Genomic DNA, 23,735 nt, shown 5'->3' on the forward strand with positions numbered 1-23,735 from the left:
CCACTCGTGTCGCCGACTCCAGTCGATTGTTTGCGGCTGCACGTTCAGCTTAGGAACGGAGTATACCTCTTGTACGGTAATATCCGTTCTTCCGTTTCCATCCGACATTGGCGATACCTGCAGTTCAAATCGGTGCACAGTTCTCTTCTCGCCGGCCCCTTCGACGTTGTTGAGTTGCAGCTCCTGGCGTTCTCCGATGATACCCAGGCGCTGCCTCAGCCGATCGGTGCAGAGAGAGGTTTGTGCTCCGGCGTCCAGTAGTGCGTGCGTGTCACTGCACTCGCCGTCTGGCCCGTACACACGCACTGGTACGACTTGAAGAAGTGCAGAAGTTCTGGTCGCATTTAGCGCGGCTCCGATCGTCCGATTAGTTGAGTGCTGCTCTGCTAGATCCATATGTTGTTGGGTTTGCTCGGGCGCGGCAGCCTGCTCCGTTCCACGACGCTCGAAAACACGCTGGCTGCCATGTAGTAACTGGTGGTGTCTGCCTCCACAGCCGGCAGAACTGCACTGTTGGACAGATGTGGACGGGCACCGTCTCGAGATGTGTCCCGTCTCCAAGCAGCGAAAACATCTGTCATTGTCAGCGATGTATCGAGCTCGTTCCGACACCGACCTTTGGGCAAATGCATTGCAGCGAGCCAAGTCATGTCGGCGATTGCAGAGGGGGCACGCCGGCTGGGAGCCATGCTGATTGGCCACCGTGGCGAGAGCCGAACGCGCACTCGATCCATGCCTCTGACGCGACGCCGGCGGTCGGCGCTGACTGTCTGCCGCTGAGCTGATGCCGCTGTTTCCTTCACGCTCAGACATTGAGCTGCTGAGCAATATCCGGACTTGTAGAGCTAGCCAGTCATCCAAATCCGACAGTGTGACTTGCCTTGGCTCCAGCTCTACTGCTCGTTTTCCCCACTCGTGACGGAGTTGAATCGGCAGCTTCACGACTGCTCGTCGCAAGTTCTCACGGCTCGTGACGTCACCATGATAGCCGAGCGATTGGAGAGTCGTAACCGCAGAATGGAGACGAGCTTGGAACTTTTCTAGGGCTGCTGCGTCGAGGTGCTTCAGAGGCTGGCTCTCGAAAACCGCCCTCAGGTGCGCAAAAACGATATCGTCACTCCTGCCGAATCGACTTTGGAGAGCTTGTAGCGCCTGCGGGTAGAGCTCGCCATCGTATAGCATGCCTTCGATTGTTTTCTGCGCCAGACCAGTGACTGCCGACTGTAGATGAACGATTTTTTCTGCGTTTGACAGCCCTGGTTGCTTGTGAATCAGCGCCTCGAAAAGTCCAATCCACTTTGGCCACTCCAGAGGCTCACCCGAGAACTTCGGCAGTGCTATGCGCGGCACGCTGTGGAGCTCGGTGTGACGCGCTGTCGTCTCTCTCTGTTGAGCTGGTGAGGCCTCAGGACCGTTCAGCCTCCTGATCCAGTCTGCTGTTCTCAGGTTGTTTTCACCAACGTTCGCGCGTTCATGCTCAACTTCACAATCGGCAACAGCAGCTTCGTCTCTGATGTCATCAGTCCTATCCAGATTGACTGTCCCTGACTCAATGGCTTCTTGCCGCAGTCGAGCTTCAAGTTCGGCTGTTTCAGCCGCTTCTCTAGCCGCCTGAATCTTCAGGTAAAATTCCTTTTCGCACTGAAGACGTTTTTCTTCCTGGCGACTCTTCAAGGCGGTCAGACGGGCCTGAATCACAGCCTCATGTGACTGAGCCACAGCTGCCGTCGAACGATGGGACGACGCTGCACCAGCTTCAGAAGCGGCCTCGTCAGATCTCGATTGAAGGTAAGTCATTATCTTTTGAACGATACTGTTCCGCTGCGCTTCGATTTCAATCATGTATTCGTTTGCCTTCGATTTCTCTTCCTCGTCCGTCAATACCAGCAGGTATGACTCATTGGAGTCCGTCACTGTGTCCATTGCACGGTCAATATCACCGAGCAGCTCTTGGAGAATGGTACGACTGCCTCGAACTGCGATCAGATTCTCGGCTCGATTGCAGATGCGTGTCAAACACGACTTCTTGTTTGCTCGGATCCGCTTCAATCTTGCTGCTTCGGGTGATTGATCCATGTTGATTATTTGCTGATGTTGAGCAGCACGATCATTCAGAGCATACGTTGTTATGCTTAGAAGCCATGCAATGCGCGGAACGTTACGTTATCTGTGGTCATTACGTTAAGTGCGAACGATGCGAAACTCGAAAACGTAACTGAATTCACGATAATGACGTTAGAGCGAACGACGATATAACGCTCAAAGGCTACGTTATTCGTGAATATTACGTTAGAGCGAACGAGACGACACACAAATTACGTTATCCACGCAGTGGCGGCGCCACGAATTTTCGCCAGTGGGGGCAAGCTTCAGGTGACCCGACTTTTGTCTGATAACCCGATCTGCAAAATCCATGAGCTCCTTGCCCCTAGTTGTTGCCAATTAGAAATTATCATGATTTCAGGTTTCATGCATACGTATTGAGCTTAAGCATTAACCCTCCCGGGCCCGGAACGGGGGGGGGGGGGCGTTTTTCGCCTCCCCTGGCGAATATTTGCGATACCACATGAACGCTTAGGAGTCGACAGTAATCAGTAATCAATACCTAGTTCTCTTTTTTACCGTAGTGCGAATATATGCGATTCTCTCACACACGATTGATACCAGAATAAGCTCTATTAGGGCGACCCATATACATTTCCAGATAACCCGGATATACATACCTACCTATCACATTTTGTCATACCTCCCTGAGCTCAGTCTCAGTCAGGATTCCCAAAAGAGGGTGAACTCTTCTCTGGCCGATTTTGACAAGCTGCCTCTCAACCTCCTCGAGGTCAAGCTCGAGGGCAGCCTTCTGGTGAATGAAAATGAGTAGGAAAATGAGTGGGAGTAGGAGATATGCGACAGACGGTCTGAGAACGAACGTTCTGCTGATGCACTTGATACAGGAATCGTCAAAAACAGGCGTACTATTATAACCGCCTATCATGAATATTGCACCGGTCTTCTGTTCCCATTTCAACATCAGCCAAATTTTGTGGGGGCAAAAACATAGTCTTGCCCCCACGGCCTCCTGCCAGTGGGGGCAGTCTGCCCCCACTGCCCCCACGGTGGCGCCGCCCTTGTATCCACGACCCGGAGGACCAAAAAATGTTGCGAACGAATCGAATCCGGCCCCGATCGACCGGTAAAGTTACGAATATGCAAAATCCGAATAATACGGAAGTCGAATTAAAACTTGTTCCGAATCGATCAATCTATATTGTCCGCCATTTTTCCTTCTAATTTCAACGAGTTCATTCACACGACAACAATAGCACCGACGAAATTCCGACTGCGTGAAAATATGCAAAATGGCGCGTGCCATAAAACACTGGAGCCGCTACGGCGGCGACACCCTTATGCATGGGACCAGCATCATATCACATGTTTCAACGCTTGAATCCACGTGAAGACAGCAACCGCGCGGCTAATGCGAGGCGACATACGCCGAATCGCGATTCGTCTTTCGGGCCAAACATGGTCTCGAGAAATAGGTCACAGGTCAAAGGTCATTTGGGTCAGGGTCATGAAACTTTCAGGGTAGGTGTAAAATTGATAAAATCGGGGGTATTGAAAGTTTCGTCGCGATCGGACGGTTTTTACGCGAGTTACTCACGAAAAACCGATGGAGGGAAAAGCGCACCCAAAAAGGCAGAAATATGCACATGCGATATCCTATACTGCGAAAAAAGGTGCGTCATTTTTTAACGTAGCCGACAAATTGTAATTACCATAAGCTCAGGCAGATGTAGGGGAGAGTGGGGCAAAGCGGCCACCCTAACGCTTTTCACGATGCCAACGCTTGATTTTTAAACTTGGAAAGATTCTTTCTATACCAATGTGATCCCTATTAAGTTGCCTTTTATTTCAACTGCGTTTTATTTCCAAAGGCGTTCACATATGAAAGATATTGACAAAACTTTAAACCTATGCATATTGGCCACTTTGCCCCATACCCTGGGGCAAAGCGGCCACCGGCGTCTTCTCAAGTCCCGACATGAGAAACAAAATAGTTGCCTCGTGTACGACTAGGGTATTTGATGGTGACAAGGTTAAGCGAGGATGGATGTTTACTTTATCATCTTCCATCTGTAGGTAAACAAAGAAAGGATTTTCATGAAAAAAAAACATTTAATTGCATTATTTGGTAACTCATGCAACTGGAAAGTGGCCAAGATGAATGCATGACGACACATATGAATATAAATAATGTTTTTTATCCAGATGGAAGCAGCTTATGGCCAATTGGGGGGTGGCCACTTTGCCCCGGCCACTTTGCCCCGCGCATACCGTCCGAGACAAAAATATTCCAGCTTAGCTATTAGTGGGGTAAAAAACATTAAAATTGGTAGAATACATGTACGATAACCATGCAATGCATGGACAAGAACGCTTATAAAAATTCCAAACGGTTATGGAATAACATAACATTTAAAAATTGTAAACATAGTTGGTAACCTGGCAAGAAATGCTTTTCCGTGTTTCACAGAACAATGGTGATGGGCCTGAAATCCCGGTCTGGCTCATTCGAACGACCGTGAGGAGAAGTATAATTGGAAACCATAAATTGGAACTGACGCCAGCTATGAAGGGCTAAAACGATGGGTGGCCGCTTTGCCCCGGGTGGCCGCTTTGCCCCACTCTCCCCTATGGTAGAAAATCTTCCAAGTGAAATACACTACGGCGGAAATAAAATACCCTACGGCGGAGCTCGGTTGCAATTTGTAAATACGCACGCCGATTAGGCTCCTTAGCAGGACTCGCCTGGTAACCCAACCAGCTAGCGCCTGCTATTGCTGCCCAGTAGTAATACTAGCTCAATTGCGTCACCCCGCCCCCACCCTCCTTCTCCCCAGCCGCCCCTCCGACTGGTGGACGACCCGGCCAACGACAGCCACGACTGCGTGCCAACCACGTAGAAAAAAACATACACAAAAATAACGTTTATTACTTATTAGCATACGATACAAAATATCTAAATATATACATATTACAATATCATAGCGGAGTGGTGCAAAAGCTGATTCGAGTCACCACCAATAACATTCATAAAATAATACGGTTGCATGAGACACGATCGGGCACTTCCACGCAGGGGTAGCCAGTAACAGTTGGTAGCATTAGGCCAAATGGGCGCTCAAAAACTACTACCCCATAGGGTTTCCATGTTAAATCGACCTTTTTCAAGCGAGCTTCACACGTAAGCTAAAGGATAAAGTGCCAATATTATTGTGGAGAAAGGTAGCCTCAAGCTTCCTCTACAACCTTTTTATCGATGCGGAGGCCATAACAGGTCCAAAAAGCATTGGGCGCTGCCCGAGGTACCAAAAGCCCCTCCATGAGACCACAAGTTCCTGCGCATGCGCACATTGCCACAACCCTGTACTGGCGTACATTAGTGATACTGCTCACGGACTCGGTCAGCCAATCAGCGTCCCCAATTTCATTAAGAGATGTCGCTAGCATCACGTAAATCCTGCTTGCGAACACATTTCAAGAATGAAACAGCTGCGCCATTTCCGCCTTCCATTGAATCCTTCCATCTTAGTATCAACTATACGCTTTTCAACTAACTTTAGACTAAGTTTTAAACTATGGTCAGTATATTATTTCTGGTACATATAATTTAAAAATAACTGCTTTATGAATTTGGTTTCAATCGTCAGAATAGAATACTCTATTTTTTCCATATTCAAAAAATATATCATCTACCATGTAACTCATCCAGGTAAAATGGGCGCTTTTCGCGTCGTTGGTGTACCCGTTGTTCTATATACCCTGCTTCCACGGGCTCTGACGCAACGGCACTTAACCCAGGCGAGTGAGCAAGTTGATCCTGTCATGTCAGGTACATTGTCCATCAAATATTTGCCATACTTTGCAGATTCAAGCAAGTATTTTTTTTCTGGGCGAGGCTTACCAACAGAAATATCGCTGGCTTCCGGTATACCTTCATGCCTCAGTCTCCCACAACTATGAGCAACTCTGCAAACAGAAAAGAAAATTAACTGCTGGTTTTAAAATATCAGTGAGGATGGCTTTATTATCTACATCAACTGACTTTTGCATAAGATAAATCAATGTGAGGCAATATCTGTAGCTTACACATTTGGAAAAAAGGCTAGACAGCAACTGAAAGAAAGTCCGTCTTCCAATAGTCGGAATTCAAACGAAACAGTGGCCCACAACGGTCAAGGGGTGAATTCTATGACGCAACATGTGTTCAGAATATTACAAAATAAATAAAATGTCGCCCATTGCTCCGTAAATATCATACAATATAACGTACCTTCGAAATATCCCAGTCCGAGAACTTCACAACGCACCGTGCCACAACACAACCGCACCAACCGCCGGCAGCCGCAGAACTGAACAATGGGGACGCCGGTGAAAACAGGGCGCCGGAGGGCATGAGATATGGCACACTGCCATATCCAGTCACGTGATCTCAGGTGAAGTTTTCCTTCCTAGCACCATTCGTGACGAAGGATTCGAAGGAAGTTTTAAAATGTTTTAGTAGCTATTACAAGTTTTCAAATTTAAAATGTACTTTTAAAAGTTCGGTTAACTTCAAACCGAGCACATAAAAAAATCGAGGCAGAATTGCTATATCATCTGTAAGCACGCCGTCTACCTATATGACCAGATAGTTGTCACTGCCTAGTGGTGCAGGTCGCAGGCCATGCTTTTAGAGATCCCAAAGAGATGGCGCTACGGTGCCCGTAGTATGCCCTGAGGGCCCCTGTCCGTAACGTCAAGTGACACTAAATTATAAGTAACGCATCGCAGTGTGTTTGAAAGGCTTGCAACTTTGCCTTTTTTAGTATCAGGTGATTTTCTCCTAATATGCTGTTCTTTTTCTTTTGACGAATGTCTTGGACACTTGTACCTATTCACATCTGTCAGTATCATATTGCAAGGAACGTAGTTATAAGTTCACAATCGATTGCCGCAAACAGCGCCCCCTAGAATACTTCCGCTGGGCTAGGACGCCACCTATGAATGCGAGGTCTGCGCGGAATGAGTGCACAATCGAAAAGTATTTATGGCATACGCGTAATTGCAACTATGGACTATATCTACCAGGTACGTTAAGGCACAAAGATTGATAGACAAGTCATTTAATTTTTTTCTAAGCCGCCACCCATTATCAGGTGACCAGGAGTGCCCCCCCCCCCCCTTCGCAATTTCAATGCATTAGTTATGCTATGCTATGTACGTGCCTAATGTTATTAGCTACGTTAGTTATTGTCATGCCCATATGTGTCGTCCAGTCCATTGATGTGGTGTTCACACTTCACATGTTTTGCTGTCTAAGGTCTTGTTGCTTGTCACATAACTAGTGACATACCTATGACCGTCGTTTCCATTCCATCCTTAGGACATTCAAACCCTTCTTCTCCACGCCTCAACCCCCTGGTCCGGGCTGGACGGGCAACTTTATTCCATGCGGGATTGCCCATAAGCCGAGCACGCCCGTAGCCTGGGGGCTGGGTGGCCTGCCCATTTAAATGGGCTCAGCCCCGGCGACTCACTAGGGTGCTCGCCCCATGCCCCCTCCCCCCAAGTCATATCATCCTCCCGGCTCTGCAATGGTCTCATCGGACCGAAAGGGCCTAACCCAACGAAACAAACAAACAAACAAACAAACAAACAAACAAACAAACGGTTTATCACGCATCTCATATCACCGTTAAGGCAGCATCGGAAGCAAATTAGCGATGCATTCCATTGTCAGCACTCAGCATCACTCTAGAATGTGACAAAACATTGTGTGACTTAGTCCGACATCAAAGCAATAACTTCCGCGGACCAGCCGCGATGCGTGGCTGGTAATCACTGCGCCCAATGATCTGACTCGCTTCATTGTTCAGTGACCGGTCATCTATCACCCACCCTCAGCGCGCAGCGCTTCGCCGGATTCCACGCTGACCAAGCCACTGTTCTCGACACCGTCGCGCCGCTGCCGTGAGACGGCAGGGAGGAACCACCAGTGCTCGTAGAGTTTGTCATGCCGCATAGTTCTCTCCGGATGTCCATGCTGTGAGAAGATGGGTTGCGCAAGTGGTCAGATTTCCATCAGTTAATACTTAATTTGTTCGACACAGATATAATATAAGTTATAACTAGGTAACACGTGAAATAAAGCATGGTTGATGTGCTCTCTCCGGCAGGCTGTGGCTTGCTGCGGCACACGGGGCAGAGCCATTCTGCATCTTCAACTGCAAAGGGAAAAAATATTAGCCGTTTTCACGACGGGCTGTCCGGCGAATGCACCCAATTCTCACCAAACCTGCCCCTATTATCACTTTATCGCCAAATTGTCCAAAATTGTCCAAATTGTCTTAAAACCAAAAATGTCCCTCTTCTCATGCTGATGTAGGAATGTGGTGTTATTTTATTTTAAAAGCTTACCATGTTCATGTCTCAGATATTGTAAAAGCGAGATTGAGGTAGTTAAAAACACATTAAACATTCATAAAACAGCAAAACTCAACAACAACACTCTTCCTCTCTCTCTAACACTATTAGTTCCTTAGTTCAGAGTGTGCCCAATGTGTGTGTATCACTCTTTGTAACAGCCGCGCAATGAATGTATAAATTAAATTCTGGTTCACCGTAGCAGGTAATAGCTAAAAAACCACCCATGGGCCAAGTCGAAATCTCGGTCACGTGCTCCACGAAAGCGAATTTCAAGAGCCTTGATCAAAACGCCCCAGGCGCCCTGTTTTCACCGGCGTCCAACAATGGCGGCCGGAAATGACGGCCCCGCCCAAGGCCATATAACCAGGCATGGTCATCAGGCTTTTTTTTTACCGTCCCCCTACCGGGCCCGAGTGACGTCACTGGGATGGTAACTCGCCGGCCGCCGTCCGTAGCCATTATGGAGGACGGACGTTTAAATACGTTTTCAGCGGATTTTAGTGCAGTTTTGATGTCCGATGCAAGGCAGAACGGTGTGATGTTTCCTCAGTGAAGCAAATCAGGACCAGCTGTTACTCGAACCAACGATTTGGCGACATTATTGGGATCGGACCGAGCCAACGTGCGCCCCGCCGGATATCCGGCCAGCACATCGGCGGCTCTCTCGTAGATGAAAATCGCCATAGTTTTGCGCCAGGCTTCGGAGTCAATGGATTTCTGGTGACTCTGACTCCAACCGCGACTTCCAAAAACCAACTCCGACTCCGACTCCGGGCTGGGTAATCAACTCCTACCGACTCTAACTCCGACTCCGCAGCCCTGCCAGATCTGCGGAGCGGCCAGGGCTGCGGAGTCGGAGTCGGAGTCGATTTTAGAAACCCGAGCCGGAGTCGGAGTCACCGAAAATATGTCGACTCCGTAGCCCTGCTAGGTCTGCGGAGTCGGAGTCGGGAGTTGGAGTCGGTCGGAGTCGACAATTCTGCCCGGAGTCGGAGTCGGAGCTGGTTTTTTAAAGCCGGAGTCGGAGTCGGAGTCGGAGTCGGAGTCGCCGAAAATCCATCGACTCCGCAGCCCTGGCGGAGCCGATGGATTTTCGGTGACCCAGACTCCGACTCGGTTTCCAAAATCGACTCCGAGTCCGGTCAGAACTGTCGACCCTGACTCCGACTCCGCAGCCCTGGTTTTGCGTCTATTTCGCCCCATAATTAAGAGAGGTTGTGTGAACTGCACAAACCGAAATTGTACCGTAGGTAACACAAGTATATGTACACATTCCAAACTTCTGACTGGAACGAACCAAATGCGTACACAATATACCGGTTTATGTCATACCATAAATCGTAGTTATAAAAAACCATATTGGACAGATTGGTAGAGGACAAATAAGGCACAAGCCTAATCTCTTGTGACTTGAGTAGGTACAATAAAATGCTCCGAACTGTCGGAAAGTTGTACAAGATGTCGCCTCTCCAAACACAATGTGCCGATTGACTCCGCGAGTGCGACAGCCAGGAACCGGGCAACATAACACGTGAAACAGAGCGGTGGCACCTCAGCACAGGCTCCCCAAGCTCGTCAAGGCGGCGAGAAAGGTCCGGCAAGTCGGTAACAGGTTCATCACGGCAGCGACAGGTCAGGCAGGTCGGCAGCAGATTCACCAGGGCGGTGGCAAGTGCGACAGGTCGGCAGCAGGTTTACCAGGGCGGCGACAGGTCCGGCAGGGCGACGGCAGTTTCACCAGGGCGGAAGCGTAAACGCGGCGGCAGGTCCGCCGGGGCAGGGGGTGTCGAAGTCTAGTAGGAAAATCTGGCAAATTCCCTGCGTGACGTCACGTCGGGGATGACCGACGGCACCTTGCACTGAAAGTTACGGCAGAACGGCTATTTTTGAAAAATGATTAAAAATACTTTTGTGCTGTTATGACGCATAAAACGCTTATCAGCATGTTCCTCATCATGTGATAAAGGCATATCCGTGGTCGAAAATAGCTGAGCCCCTCCCAATTTCCAACCACCGACCTCATAAGCAAAGGATGTAAGCGTAATCCTTAAGGGCGACTTTCCTATACATATCCGTACATATGCGTCCTTATGGAAATCGGTAGTGTGGCGATTGGCGACGCGCGCGACATCTGTGTGGCGACCAAGTGGCGACTGTGGCGACACCTGGTGGCTGCTTTTCTGCTGTATGTAGGCATTGGGGTTTTGCCAGATGTGGTTCCTACTGCTACACCACTATGTTGACCCAATACTAGAAAAGTTATTTTGCTAGTAAAAGGCAAGCAAATTGAAAGTTGATTTATAAAATTGCTTATAAATGATTGCGAGATAATAATAAAGAAATTTTGATTGAATAATTATTTTAAATAATCAACCGTGAAACTATATTCTGGTAGGTTTAGTAGAAATAAGTCCGTGCAACCTTGTATTTAGGGCCTTGCGCCGGGGTGGCAGCAGGTCCAGGGGCCCAGTGCGGTCGCAGGCTCACCAGGGCGGCGACAGGTCCGGCAGGGCGACGGCAGTTTCACCATGGCGGAAGCGTAGACGCGGCGGCAGGTCCGCCGGGGTGGCAGCAGGTCCAGGGGCCCAGGGCGGTCGCAGGCTCACCAGGGCGGCGACAGGTCCGGCAGGGCGACGGCAGTTTCACCAGGGCGGCAGCGTAGACGCGACGGCAGGTCCCAGGGCGGCTCAGGCTCACCAGGGCGGCGACAGGTCCGGCAGGTCGGCCTCAGCAGCAGGCAGTCAGCACTAGCAGATTCTCGGGGCAGCCCTGGTTGAGGTGGGATGTCATCAGAAACTGCACGTCTGGGTGCCGGTGTCGGATGTCGTACAGACCACGCAGCGAGGCTTTACTGCGCAGCACGCCCTGCTGGCAGCGCAGGAGTGTCGGCAGCCTAGCGGGTGCTTTCGGGTTGCCTTCCTCAACTTCCTTTCGGAAACTTGCGCTCGCCACTCAGGGACTCGGGAGTCGGGCGACGTCTCCAAAGCTGGGAGACAGATGCTGAAGTCGATATGATGTGATTTTATCAAGGCTATAGAACTCCAGGTAAGGACACCAGCCGTTTGACCTTGAACGCCGCCGGCCGGCCGATGACGTCATTGGAGGCAAGGCGGCTCGGCGGACACACAGGGCGAATGCATAACGGAGGGGCGTTGGAACGTTGCGGGAGCCAGGGAGATATTTTAAAGTGGTTGCATACCACCATTGTTTGTTGATTGATCTACAGACTGCATCCTTTTAAACCTCGATGCATCCTAGGCATGGATGGTGTGTACATTCGTGGAACGATCACCCCGTCCGACGTCCGTGGTCGAAGCTGTCATAGTATATAAGACACTAAGACGGGTGCAATAACGGCGATCCGATCCCGTCTCTGGCGAATTTAGAGGAGTCGTAAGGACCCAGGCCGAATCTGACCGTCTATTTTTAGGGAAACGGGGTGGGTGAATTGACAACCGATGGCTTAAGAGCCTTGGCTTAAGAGATGATGAGAAGGGATCCCGTCGTCGATTGTTGTTTGACAGACAACACATGTTGTACTGGGCGTATGACCATCAGAGGTAATGCCTGAACGTAGGCAAGCATAATTGGTCTGTCATATTGTTTAGGAATATAAAATGGTAACGGAGATCATTGAGGATATGATCTCTACATTACGGGAATTCACTAATTACTACGCCCCATAGAGGCACCGCCGGAGCTGTTGTTTTGCCATCGGTCCCAGGCAACTCCAGGGAGCTGCAGTACCTGGCGGCCAAAGCGGCCACCTCGTCGACTCGCAGGTCCTCTGGGATTCCGTGATGCTTTAGTGCTTCACCCACAGAAGCACGGGCATAGCAGTAGGATGTGGGGCTAGATGTCTGTCCACCTCTTCATTCAAAGAACAACGTGTACAGCGCCTGGTCCCGCCGAAGCTCGATATCGACCGTGACTTATTCACAACTGGCGGATCCAGGAAGCGGTATTGGACACTGCGGGGGCTTACCCCAAAAAGGTTTCTCGGAATTAATTTAAAAAACTCGGATTTCGATTCCTTGCGCACTGCTGTGCGGTGTGATTAACCAACATTTCCTCTGAAAAGTTGTAAAGTTTTCATTTATTCTCGAAAATCGATTTCGGGCGCTGCCCTGGTTGTTGGGGAAGACATTTGCCCCAAATGCCTTCCCCTGGATCCGCCAGTGGCCGTTGCCCCACTCCGAGCTTGACAGTTGACTAAAGACGTCTTCAAACCTCACCAGAAACCGATGGTAAGGTGAATTTAAATCCAATAACTTATCTCTGTCTGCCCGCCTAAATATACTACACATGGTACAGCACCCGGCCCTGTCGGAGCTATGAGCCGATCGTGATATTTTCGGCTTTCCCCATCCCAAGCTCGATTAGAAACGTTCTCCTTCCCCACCCGATTGCTGATGTCAATTCAAATTCAATGCCTCATCTCTGTCTGCCCGACACCCATTCATTGCACACCGTTCAGCGCCCGGCCCCGCCAGAAGTATCCTAGCGCGCTAAGCAGTTGCCTCCAGCCGCGTCATCGCGAGGCCCCGCGCGGCCCATAAATGAATACATTGCGCGAATAGCCGTGTCGCCCCCCTGGATTTTATACCCTCAGCTCGGTGCCAGTCATTGTGTTGTTATGTGCAGGTAGCCACTCCTCGCCGTCCTGCACGCCAGAGGACCAGCCCCGGACCTGCAAAACACATTACCAAGTTTATTAACATAATGCAACATGAAAAAATTGACTAGGCGATGGCAAGCAAAAATAATCAATGCCCAAAGGTGCCTTTTCTTCGATTGCCTTTTCTATGTGCTGATATGAAGCCTCAAAACATGTACCTATTTCATATTTATGTATTGATTGCAGCCTGCAGGCCTGACTCAGAATTCAGGTGAAACAAGCAAATAACACAATTTTTCATTAATATTTTGAATTTGGGTCTGGCATTACTGTTCCATGCACAGGTGCGTCTGCGTATAAAATCATATGAAGCAAATGCATTAGGTAAATAGTCTCAACAGACAGAAATTAGTAGTAGCACAGGTGGTATAAATAGAAACCAATATATAGACATTAGACAAGGATGAGCTTGTTTAGTTAGCAAATGTCAATTACATAACATTTACATAAACAAGAATGGGATTTTCAGCAATAAGCATGTCAGAAATCCTTTTAAATTCAAAATTTGCATCCAAAATTTGAAAGTTTAGATACAGATTATAAAATCTGGCAACAACTGATATTGAAAAGAAGTAACAATGAGCTTCAACTTTGCACAAAAGATGTGCCAAAATTTTGGTGAGAAATCACTTGCGCTGAATTTTGAGACCCGAAGGGGGCCCTGACGCATCTTACAATACTGGGCCCTGACGCATCTGACAGTGTGTGAATTTTTTCCAGTCTGGGAGGTAAGCATAGATTGATTTGTTATTTGATACTATTTAATTTGACAAATAAGTTGTTATTTTCACAAAGCATTAATATTTATAGAAGCTAGCCACTTCTGAAACAATTTACAACTATTCCATCTCCATTCTCCTTCTCATTAAAATGCTCAGGCATTTTACAACTTAATATGAGTTTATCATGCTCCCTTTGAAAGTCAAAAATGACAAAAAAAGGTTAAACCGGGTTGAACTGAAACGGGGCTGATCTGCCTATGATACTCATGCTTATACAGTTGAATTAAAGGTAGTGTGCCAGCTTTCTTGGACCGTATGGAGTTAATGGCCCAGATAAGGAGAACCGGATTTTTAGAACTTATCCATACCTTCAAAACTCATGGAAACGTCTTAAATTCTTCAAATTTTGAGTACCCCAGTGCGAAATTCGCCCCGACGGGTTGTCGGTCGTACCCCAACCACATTTCACACCACTATGAACAATAAATGCACACACTGAAGTCGCTATTACCGATATGCTCATCCAATCAAGTTTCGATAAACCCGTTCACCATCATCTCCTGCGGTTTCGAACACGCCTGTTAGGTGGCTTCTGAATTCTGATGCTCGTCGAGGTCGGAATTTCCAAATACGCGTGGTGCGTCGGGCCGCGCGCTCTGACTTCGGCCAAGAAAAATGCGTCAGCTGATCATTGTCATTTCTGCCACTTGCGTGTGGTGAAATGGGGTCATAACTTATAAGACGGCTTTTTCATATCAATTATTTTACATAAAATCATATTTCAAACCATAAATAATGTTCGACAGCCAAATAAAAGAAACAATACCAATACGGGCTTACAGTTTAAGGCTCGACATTGTGTTGTCTACGATTAGACAGCTGATAACTCATTCCCGTACGTCGTATGGTCGTAACACTATAATGACCTTTGCTTATTGTCACAAGTGCGCCGCATTCGCGATTGTTGCCCGACGCCTGTTTGCAGGTGAGCCCACTACAGTTGTTATACATATCTAAAAACCGAAAAACTTTTAGGCGAAAAAGGCACTATTCCAGGTCCATTTTTGATTTTTTTTGCGATATTAGGTAAAATTAGAAGCTTCTTATCCTAGGAAAAATAAAATGGGAAATCTTTCAAAGGTGGCACACTACCTTTAATTGAATACCTGAGCTGAAGCTGGTCATTCTTCATGATCTCTGAGACGACAAGTGTGTGAATGCCACTTATGTGCATCGTACCGGGACGGCTGGGACCACTTCTGCGCCTGCCATCTATCGGGCAGTGTTTGGAACTACAGCGGGCGCCGGCCGGCCGCGCCGCGCGGCGCCGTTACCGGGCTATGGAGGCGAATGAAGTGGTGTAAAACCAGACGAATTTTACGCTTGTAAAGCAAAAAACGAAAAATGTACACTCACCACAGTGTTCAGCAAAGTACTGGGAACAATATGGATATAATTTAAAGCTAGTACGATGCAAACTGTTGGTTCCCTAGAGCAGTATTTACATACTTGTAGGAGATAGGACTTTAACATTACGGGAGCTTCTAAACTGCGCTCGCAAAGTACTTGATTGTAAATATTTTCATTTAGAGGCAAAAATCTAAAAATGTACAGTCAGAGCGTTGTTCCCAATGCTTCTAGGTACACAATGAGCATAAATTTAGCTCGAAATGTCATCACACATTGGTTCCCAGTCCAGTTTAAAACGACACTTTGTGCCGCAGAGCCTATCTCTTCCAATGGATGGCGGCTGGGTGGCGGTTCTAGTGGTGGACAAGACAATTCTTGAGTGAAATGAAATCATTTGCTTTCAAAGAAGAATTTTGAAGAACTTGTAATAATTGACAAATGATCGTTAATTACAGTGTATAATTTCAAGTTCATGGCAAATGAAAATATTTTAAACAATGCTAGTGAACCCCAGTACCGCCGCGCGAGAAAGCAAGTACTCGACGCACGGTCTGCCCGCCACTTCTGAAAATGGTCCGCGGCCGGCCGGCCGCGTGCCGACACGTGCTTTTCCGATCTTCAAACGCATAAAAAGTGATATTATTATCAAATAAACAATATTCAAACTCCGTATAACAATACACGCAACGGCTGGAAAACACTGCGCCGGTGCGCCAGAATTGACAGCATCGCCTGAATCTCAGCGACCAATCAGCTTTCGACCATCCCAGTGACGTCACATTGGCAGCATTTGGTAGCAATTTTCCTCCTATGGCCCGGTAAAGGGACGGACCCCCCCCCCTGGCCCCGCCGGAAGTGAAGGACGCGTTTGAGAAGCAGTCTCAGACTCATCGCTGCTCACCGTAGCAGGGATTTATGAGGCACTACCGAATCAAAGTCGTTTCGCCTCATTCGGCAACACGAAAACCCTACCAGGACTAGTCCGATGATGAGTTTCCGACTAGGTGGCGTGTGCGCAGGATTATATTTAAAGCACGTGCAGGGCGGTGCCTCATTAGCCGACATAATTACGAGCGAGCGAGCGCAGCGAGCGAAGTGAGTCTTTTCAATATAACGGAAAAATCTCAGTATGAGCGGCCCGGCCCGGCCCGGCCCGGCCTGTAACGCTTTTGAGAGGCTTATATCTCAGCAACCGCTGGACCGATTGGCCTGCGGTCTTTTTTGTTGGGTAGCCCCATCCCTTCTACCCCGTAATTGACTACTTTTGATACATCTCAGTGACCATCGTGGCACGTGGCACGTGAAAAGTCAAGGGTGTTCAAGCTGTTTTGCAAAAGTAGTGATTTTGAGAGGCTCATATCTCAGCAGCCGTTTGGGCGATTGACTTGCAGTAATTTTTGTAGGGTAGCAGCATCCCTTCTACACAAAATAGGATACTCTCGATGCATGTGGGTCACCCCCAGTGCACGTGCAAAATACAACAATAAGAGGTGCCAAATTTGTTCCCATTTCAGTAACTCGGTAATTACTGGGGCGATTTCGCTGAAACTTGGCATACAGGTAGGCACCCACCAGGCAATGCATTCCCATGTGTTGCGGTTAGGGTGCTACTGCACGTGCGCACGTGCAGGGGGCGTTTCCAGATCTCGAGAACGGCTGGGCCGATTGCGCTCAAATTTGGTACACGGTTGGGAACCAGTTAGTAGGGTGCCGTGCAAAAGTCATTTTGGACCCCGTTTGCACGTGCGCACGTGCAGAATGCCGCTTCCAGATCTCAGGAACGGCTGGGCCGATTGCGTTCAAATTTGGCACACCGCTAGCGACCGGTTAGAAGGGTGCTTTGCGCAAGCCTGTTGGAAGCGCCCTCTCGCCCTTCCGCACGTGCAGGGCTCACTATCTCGCGCGCTCGTTCTTCGCCCAAAAGGCGTTTTACTGGTAATAATATGACACGATAATGAAACACGCATGTAACTAGCATGCAACAAGCTTCTGGCGGATTTAATTATGAGACTATGCGTAGTTTTCCGACACAGCGTGAAATCTGTTGATAAGCAGGAAGGGGTGTTAGGGAAGCATTTAAGTTATTAGGTTACCGTTTGTAACCAATTGTTTCACGAGGCCACTCTTTAACCCGCGCCCCGCTGGGGGGGGCAGAATCTGCCCCCCTCCCGTTTTTCGCCAATAACTTCTAAACGCGTTACGCCAGCGACGTCAAACTTTCAGTACCTTATCATTCATCAATTTGACACCTTCCCTGAAAATTTGAGCGAAATCCGTCGGAAAATTTTTGAGAAATTGACGTTTTAGTGACGTCATGTTCGCCATTTTCGCCTCAAAAATGGCAAAATTTCAAACGCCGCTAACATCTTCATTTTTAAAGGAATCAAGACGTAACAAAAAAGGTTATACGTGATTTAACTTTGTCTATCAAATGGCTATCTCGGTTTTTTGAAAATTTTGGATTTTGGCCCAATTTTTTTTTCAAAAAACTGACTTTTTTGGGAAAATATTTATAAAATCCAAAATTTTGAGTGTATCGAAAAAACCGGAATATATGTCAAAGAAGTGGTCTATGTGCACCTACATACCAATTTTTAGACGAATCGGTTCAAAAATGTGGGAGTTATTCAAAATTTTATGACGTCACGACAGACAAAAATTTTGAAAAATGATTTTTTTGGAAGTTCTGGACCTCGTACGGAAACAAAAATAGCACCATTCGATTCGCCGTGAAAAACTGCATCAGATAGACACCTTTTTAGGCCTTAACAACCAACTTCAAAATTTGACCTCACTTGACCTGACCTTGACCTGACCTCGACCTGAAATTCATCCAGAGGTGGTCCATATTAGTGGTGTCAATCGGTTACCGAAATTTTCGGTTACCGAAAAGATACGCTGACCGATTTGGTAATCGGTCGGTCAGGCCCCCCAAAAATCGGACACTTTCGGTCACCCTGCCAGTGAAACCATTTTCAAAAAGAGAAAGTATTCCATTTTTGCCTAGTTAAAATGAAATTTATTGGGATGTTAATGATAGAGTTGCAAAATTTCCCCCAAATGCCAAATGCCACATTTTGGCAACCTCATTAGCCAACCCACCCAGCAGGCAGCAGCCACCCATTGTCCAACCACAACGACAAGCAGGCTGATTTTGACTCAGTTGGCCCCACAAGTACACACAATTTTGAAACTCTATTCCAGTCTAACTGTTAAAATTTCACCTGTAATCAAAGAAGTATTGCCTACAAAAATCATTATACAGTCATCAAAAATGCAAGGACAAAAATACCTTGAATTGGAATTACTGAAATGTGTTTCTGAAGACTGGACAGTTAGCACTTAGCACTTAACAGTGATCACATTTACATTTCACAGGTGTTCTACTATCCCACATTCTCCTTAAATATTGCAGGTACCAACCAAATGTTTGAAATCTAGATGACCACAACATAAAAACATAGGAATCTTGACAAAAAACTACATCGGCCCATGTCCGATTTCTGGAATCTTCCACATTCCAAACACAAGGAAGGATTTCGAAACAGATGCGCCATAACAGAGACTTTAAACCAGCTGATAAAGTTGCTGGCTGCTGCAAAAAAGTTTTGGATTGTTACATGCTGCCTCGTGAATTATTTTATTGATGTAAATGATCCAACACGATATTGAATTCTAATGAAATCAACATTGTGAGTGTAATTCACTACAAGAAAATTAATTTCCCTTTCAATAATTCAACCAAAAGGGCATATCGACAATAAATAATACGTGAAGCGTTTCAGTTTTTTGGAATACCCGCTCCAACCACACCACCTACAGACACGATTCAACCACCAATCGACAGCTCTCGATCGTGGCTATGTGCGCGGCACATTTTTAATCGCATTCGCACCCCCCAAATAGCCAAACTCGGCCCCTCGACTATGTCGCCCGACGCTCCAGAGATGGCGCTGACTGTCTGCGTGACGTCAGCTTACACGACCGACGATCGCCGATCATAAAACGTGCATGTCGCCGCTGGACAACCAATTCCAGCGTACTGTCTTGCTTTTGCCCTCTTGTTCTGAAAATTTGGTCAAGAAACATGGCGTATAACCTTCATTTAAAACCAAATTTGCTCCCAACCACTTCGCCGGAAAACACCGCAATACGCACCAGACCAGGTCATCAAGCCGTGCAGAGTAGCAAGGCTTATTCAAAGCGCTGACGTTGGAGTCCTTGATGGCTCAGTTGGTAGAGTGGTGGACTTCTGAGGTTGGGCCGCTGGTTCGATTCCAGCTCGGGATGTTTTTAAAACGTACTTACATCTTTAGTTGCAGTACCCGGCCGCTAGGGTCGCGACCCCGTAGAGGTCGCTGCGGTCCCCACGTGACCGACCGGCCGCAGCCACGGGCCGGCGGCGGCGCAGTCAAGGCCCTATATACCAGGTAGGGTCGTCCGGCGATTCTACCTTTTCGTGACGTCAGCTCGTGACGTCATTTGGAGTCAAGTCTCGAAACCCCGTTCAATCCCCATGTAAATGAGCGATTTTCGAAGCACTGTAGAATGAAGTCTGCACAAGATATATCAAACCTAAGTATCTTATCTGAAAGAGCAGACAATTTTCTGCAAGTTATCTATTACGTGTTTTTCGCTAAATCTTTTGCTTTTTTCACAAAAGCGTAAAATGTCCCCCCATGTCTCCGCAGCCTCCCTGCCGCCGGCCGCCGCGCGGTCGCGGTAGTGTAGTGGTTAGCGTGCCCGCGCAGTATTCCAAAGGTCCCGAGTTCGCATCCATGCGGTGCGGAACTTTAATTGCAATTCCAAGCTGAATATAATTATACGCACATCCATAATAAATTATTATTCGTGTAGCTAAACTGTCACCAAGCTATCCATATAAATTGACTTCACCCAAAATATCGGCAAGATTCTATTAAAATATAAATTCAAATATGGCGGCTTGGACTGCCGCGTGCGTTAGGCTCCGCCCATAGCTCCGCCCACATGCGTGACGTCATTGGTGTTAGTGGACACACGCGGAGATAGGGGACGACATGGGCCTGGGCGCAGTGTGGGGCGAGCGGGCGGAGGGGTTGGCGCGGTTACTGCGGTGCCGTCAGAGCGGCCGCTGCCGGACAACGGAAATGCGGCATGATACAGACATGGGAGGGGGGGGGGGGTAGGTAAATGGTGGATGGATGGATAAAGAAATGATGGAGGGAGAGAAGGAAGGGTAAGTGAGCAAATGATTGAGTCGATGAGAGAACAAGTACAGAGGATGGAGCCGAAAGACGTTTTTAAAATGCGCTTACAGCTTTGTTGCAGCACTCGGCCGCTACGAATAACTACATTACCGATCCTGAGTGGCGGGCGGGGGGGGGGGGCGAGGTACCTAGATTTGGGATAGGTTGGTTACAGAATTCCACAAAATACTGACAAGATTATCGATTATGTTTAGTGGGGACGGGGAAGGGCACAGGGAAAGGCACGGGGACAGGACGGAGACGAAGACGGAGACGGAGATGTAGCGGCCAGTGGAGGAGCAGGGACGGAGACGGAGACAAAGAGAGCGGGAGCGGGAGCGCGGGAACGGGGACGGAGACGGCGACGGAATCGGAGACCAGACAGATACAGAGACAGAGACAGAGACGAGACAGAGACAGAGGCGGAGACGGAGATGAAGCGGTCAGCGGGAGGGGGATGAAGACGGGGACGGAGAAAGAGAGCGGGAGCGGGAGCGGGAATTGGAGCTGGGACGGGAACTGGGACGGAGATGGGGATGGAATCCGAGACGAGACAGATACAGAGACAAAGGCAGAAAGGGAAGACGGAGACGGAAACAGAGCAGGCATAATTATATCTTTAGCACTGAAAACATTACCGATCGTGAGTGGTGGGTCCGGGGGGGGGGGGTGCAGAGGGAGGAAGGCGGGGGAGGGTCGGGGCGAGTCACTCAGATTTGGGATAGGTTAGTTACAGAATTCCACAAAATACTGAAAAAAAATAGCGATCATGTTTAGTATTACGAGCGTACCAATATACGTGTAGCGTCTTGAGTTGGGACATAAAAACTTATATGTATCTGCGGCGCTGGCGGGGAAGAAGCCACTAGCCAGTACTTTTTTCAGTACCAAGAGGGGATTGGAGTGGAGGGGAGAGGAGAGGAAGGGAGGGAGTGGAGGGAAGGGGAGGAAATCGAGGGAGGAAGGGAGCGGGGAGCAGAAAAGTGCGATGAAGGAGACGGGGAGAGGAGGGAAAGAGACGGATGGGGAGGGGTAAGTAAGCATACGATTGGATCAGTGATCGACAAAGTCAGAGAGCGGAGAGGAGGGAGGGAAGAGGGATGGAGGCAGGGAGAGAGTAAGAAAGGGAAAGGAAAAGAGAGAGAGAGAGAGAGAGAGAGAGAGAGAGAGAGAGAGAGAGAGAGAGAGAGAGAGAGAAAGAGAGAGAGAGAGAGAGAGAGAGAGAGAGAGAGAGAGAGAGAGAGAGAGAGAGAGAGGGAGAGAGAGAAAGCGGGCATTATGGACGGGATTTTGGACGGGACGGGCAGGGATTTCTATATAGATGTTCAAACGACGATTACAATTAGCTCCGGTAGGCGCGGGAGGGTGACCTAGTAAATAAATATTACGTCATCAACATACATCCTTTCGTTACGGAAGAGAGGATCTTAAAAGTCAATCCTTGGTTCTTCTATTACTTTTTGCGCCACTTTGGCGCCACTTTGTGGGGAATAAATTTTGTCTGCATATTTTGTTTTCTTGTAAAGATAAGACAAACAAGAGATAAGACAAAGTGCCTGTGTAATGAATTTTCATTTCATTTTTGGGACTAAATTCAAGCTCAGAGCTACCTAATACCTGCCTTTTCAGCTGGATTTTCAGTGTCAAATTATTTGTAGAGTATCTCAGACCACATCTCAAGACTCAAGGCAAGTTTCCAAGCAGTTTTGATGTGTTTTGTGGTGTTTTGATTCCGCCTTTTCTCCTAGGGAAATTGAGAATGTTGTCATGAACATACCTATTACCAACCATTTGACTATACTAATTGATTGTGCTTTTGCAACATGAATGAGCATTCTTCCTTACATAGACTACAGTAGATTCTTGACAATTCTTATCAACTAAATCTGTGAAATGCTGAGGTCCATGTGTTGCTATACCCTCAGCAATGTAACTTCTATCACAATATGTATTTTGCAGTGGCTAAGAATTGACTGAACTTGGACTGAAATGCCATTTCCCATTATTTTCCATCAGAATTTACCAAATATTTTAATTTTGGGGTAGAGTAATAGCAAATAGAAGTTCGGTCAAATTTCGGTCAAATTTTGGCTTGGGATGTAATCGGTCGGTATTCGGTCGGAAATTTTTCCCAAATTTTGGTTTCGGTCGGTATCGGTCAGACATTTTTTTGGAAAATGACATCACTAGTCCATATCACTTATTGAGTGCGCCTATTCAATTCTATGAGTAAAATGACCCATAAAACATGTGTCGCACATGCCCTTTTCTATATTTTGTTTTTGGTGACCTGACATGACCTGACCTGACCTTGACCTTGACCTTTGAATGACATTGTATGCAACGAATATTGTCTTGGTAGTCTAAGAACACGTTTTGGGCAATCAGTCTCACTCCATTCTTCGGCAACTACGGTGCAAGGCCGATACTGTAGAAACTTGCATCTTGTACCCTTGACCTGACCTTGACCTGACCTCTGACCTACTTAACCCGCGCCCTGCTGGGGGGGGTGTTTGAACACCCCCCCTTGTGGTTTTTCGCGAATATCTCAAAAACGGCGGCGCGGAGCGCCGCCGTTTTTGGTACACCTTATCATACATCAATTCTACACAAGTTGTGAAAATTTCAGACCAAGGTCATTCAAGGTCAGGTCACCAGGTCACTTGAAGTGACCTCACCTCATAAAAAGTTTCAATGTCTGTCATAGCTACACCGAGTGACCGATGGCTTTGAAACTTTCAGCGATTGCTAAGAGCAATAGCATGTACAAAATGTATATCTCAGAATTTTGATATCTATGACCTAAGGTCAGGTCAATTTTGCGACCTCCCCATTATAAGTCAATGGGAGAAAATTGAAATGCGCCTCTTTTGGACGAAAGACATTATAAACACTCCCAAACACCGAATTACAAGTGGTTTAGACACACTGAACATGAAAATGGCGTCCGTGACCCTTGTTTATGCCCTGAGGTCATCTTAGGTCACGAATGGTATCTAACAGTTTTTCGCAAATAACTTTTGATAGAGGCATGCTAGAGCGATGAAAACGCCTTAGATGTGTTCAGCTCGACGATACGGATCGACTGATATGCAACATGACCCTTTCCGGTCAGGTCATGACCTTGACCTGAGGTCAAATTTTCAAGTTGACCTTTCAAGGTCAAGTTATAGTTCATTCGATGCGTCTTGACGAGAGGAACACGATGCCGGTAAAAGTAAGCTCGTA

The 23,735-nt window shown here is 47.6% G+C and overlaps 1 long non-coding RNA gene across 1 annotated transcript; it reads right to left on the bottom strand.

Annotated features, from left to right (window-relative positions):
- Positions 1 to 7,436: 7,436 nt before the first annotated feature.
- LOC122393928 lies at positions 7,437 to 8,782 on the bottom strand. Its single transcript, XR_006258777.1, has 2 exons — positions 8,461 to 8,782; positions 7,437 to 8,267 (listed from the first exon to the last, which is right to left on the bottom strand). It is a non-coding gene; the product is annotated as an uncharacterized LOC122393928 (long non-coding RNA).
- Positions 8,783 to 23,735: the final 14,953 nt, after the last annotated feature.

Source organism: Amphibalanus amphitrite, unplaced genomic scaffold, assembly GCF_019059575.1.
Source record: "Amphibalanus amphitrite isolate SeventyFive unplaced genomic scaffold, NRLGWU_Aamphi_draft 000563F_arrow, whole genome shotgun sequence".
Lineage (NCBI taxonomy): Eukaryota > Metazoa > Arthropoda > Thecostraca > Balanomorpha > Balanidae > Amphibalanus > Amphibalanus amphitrite.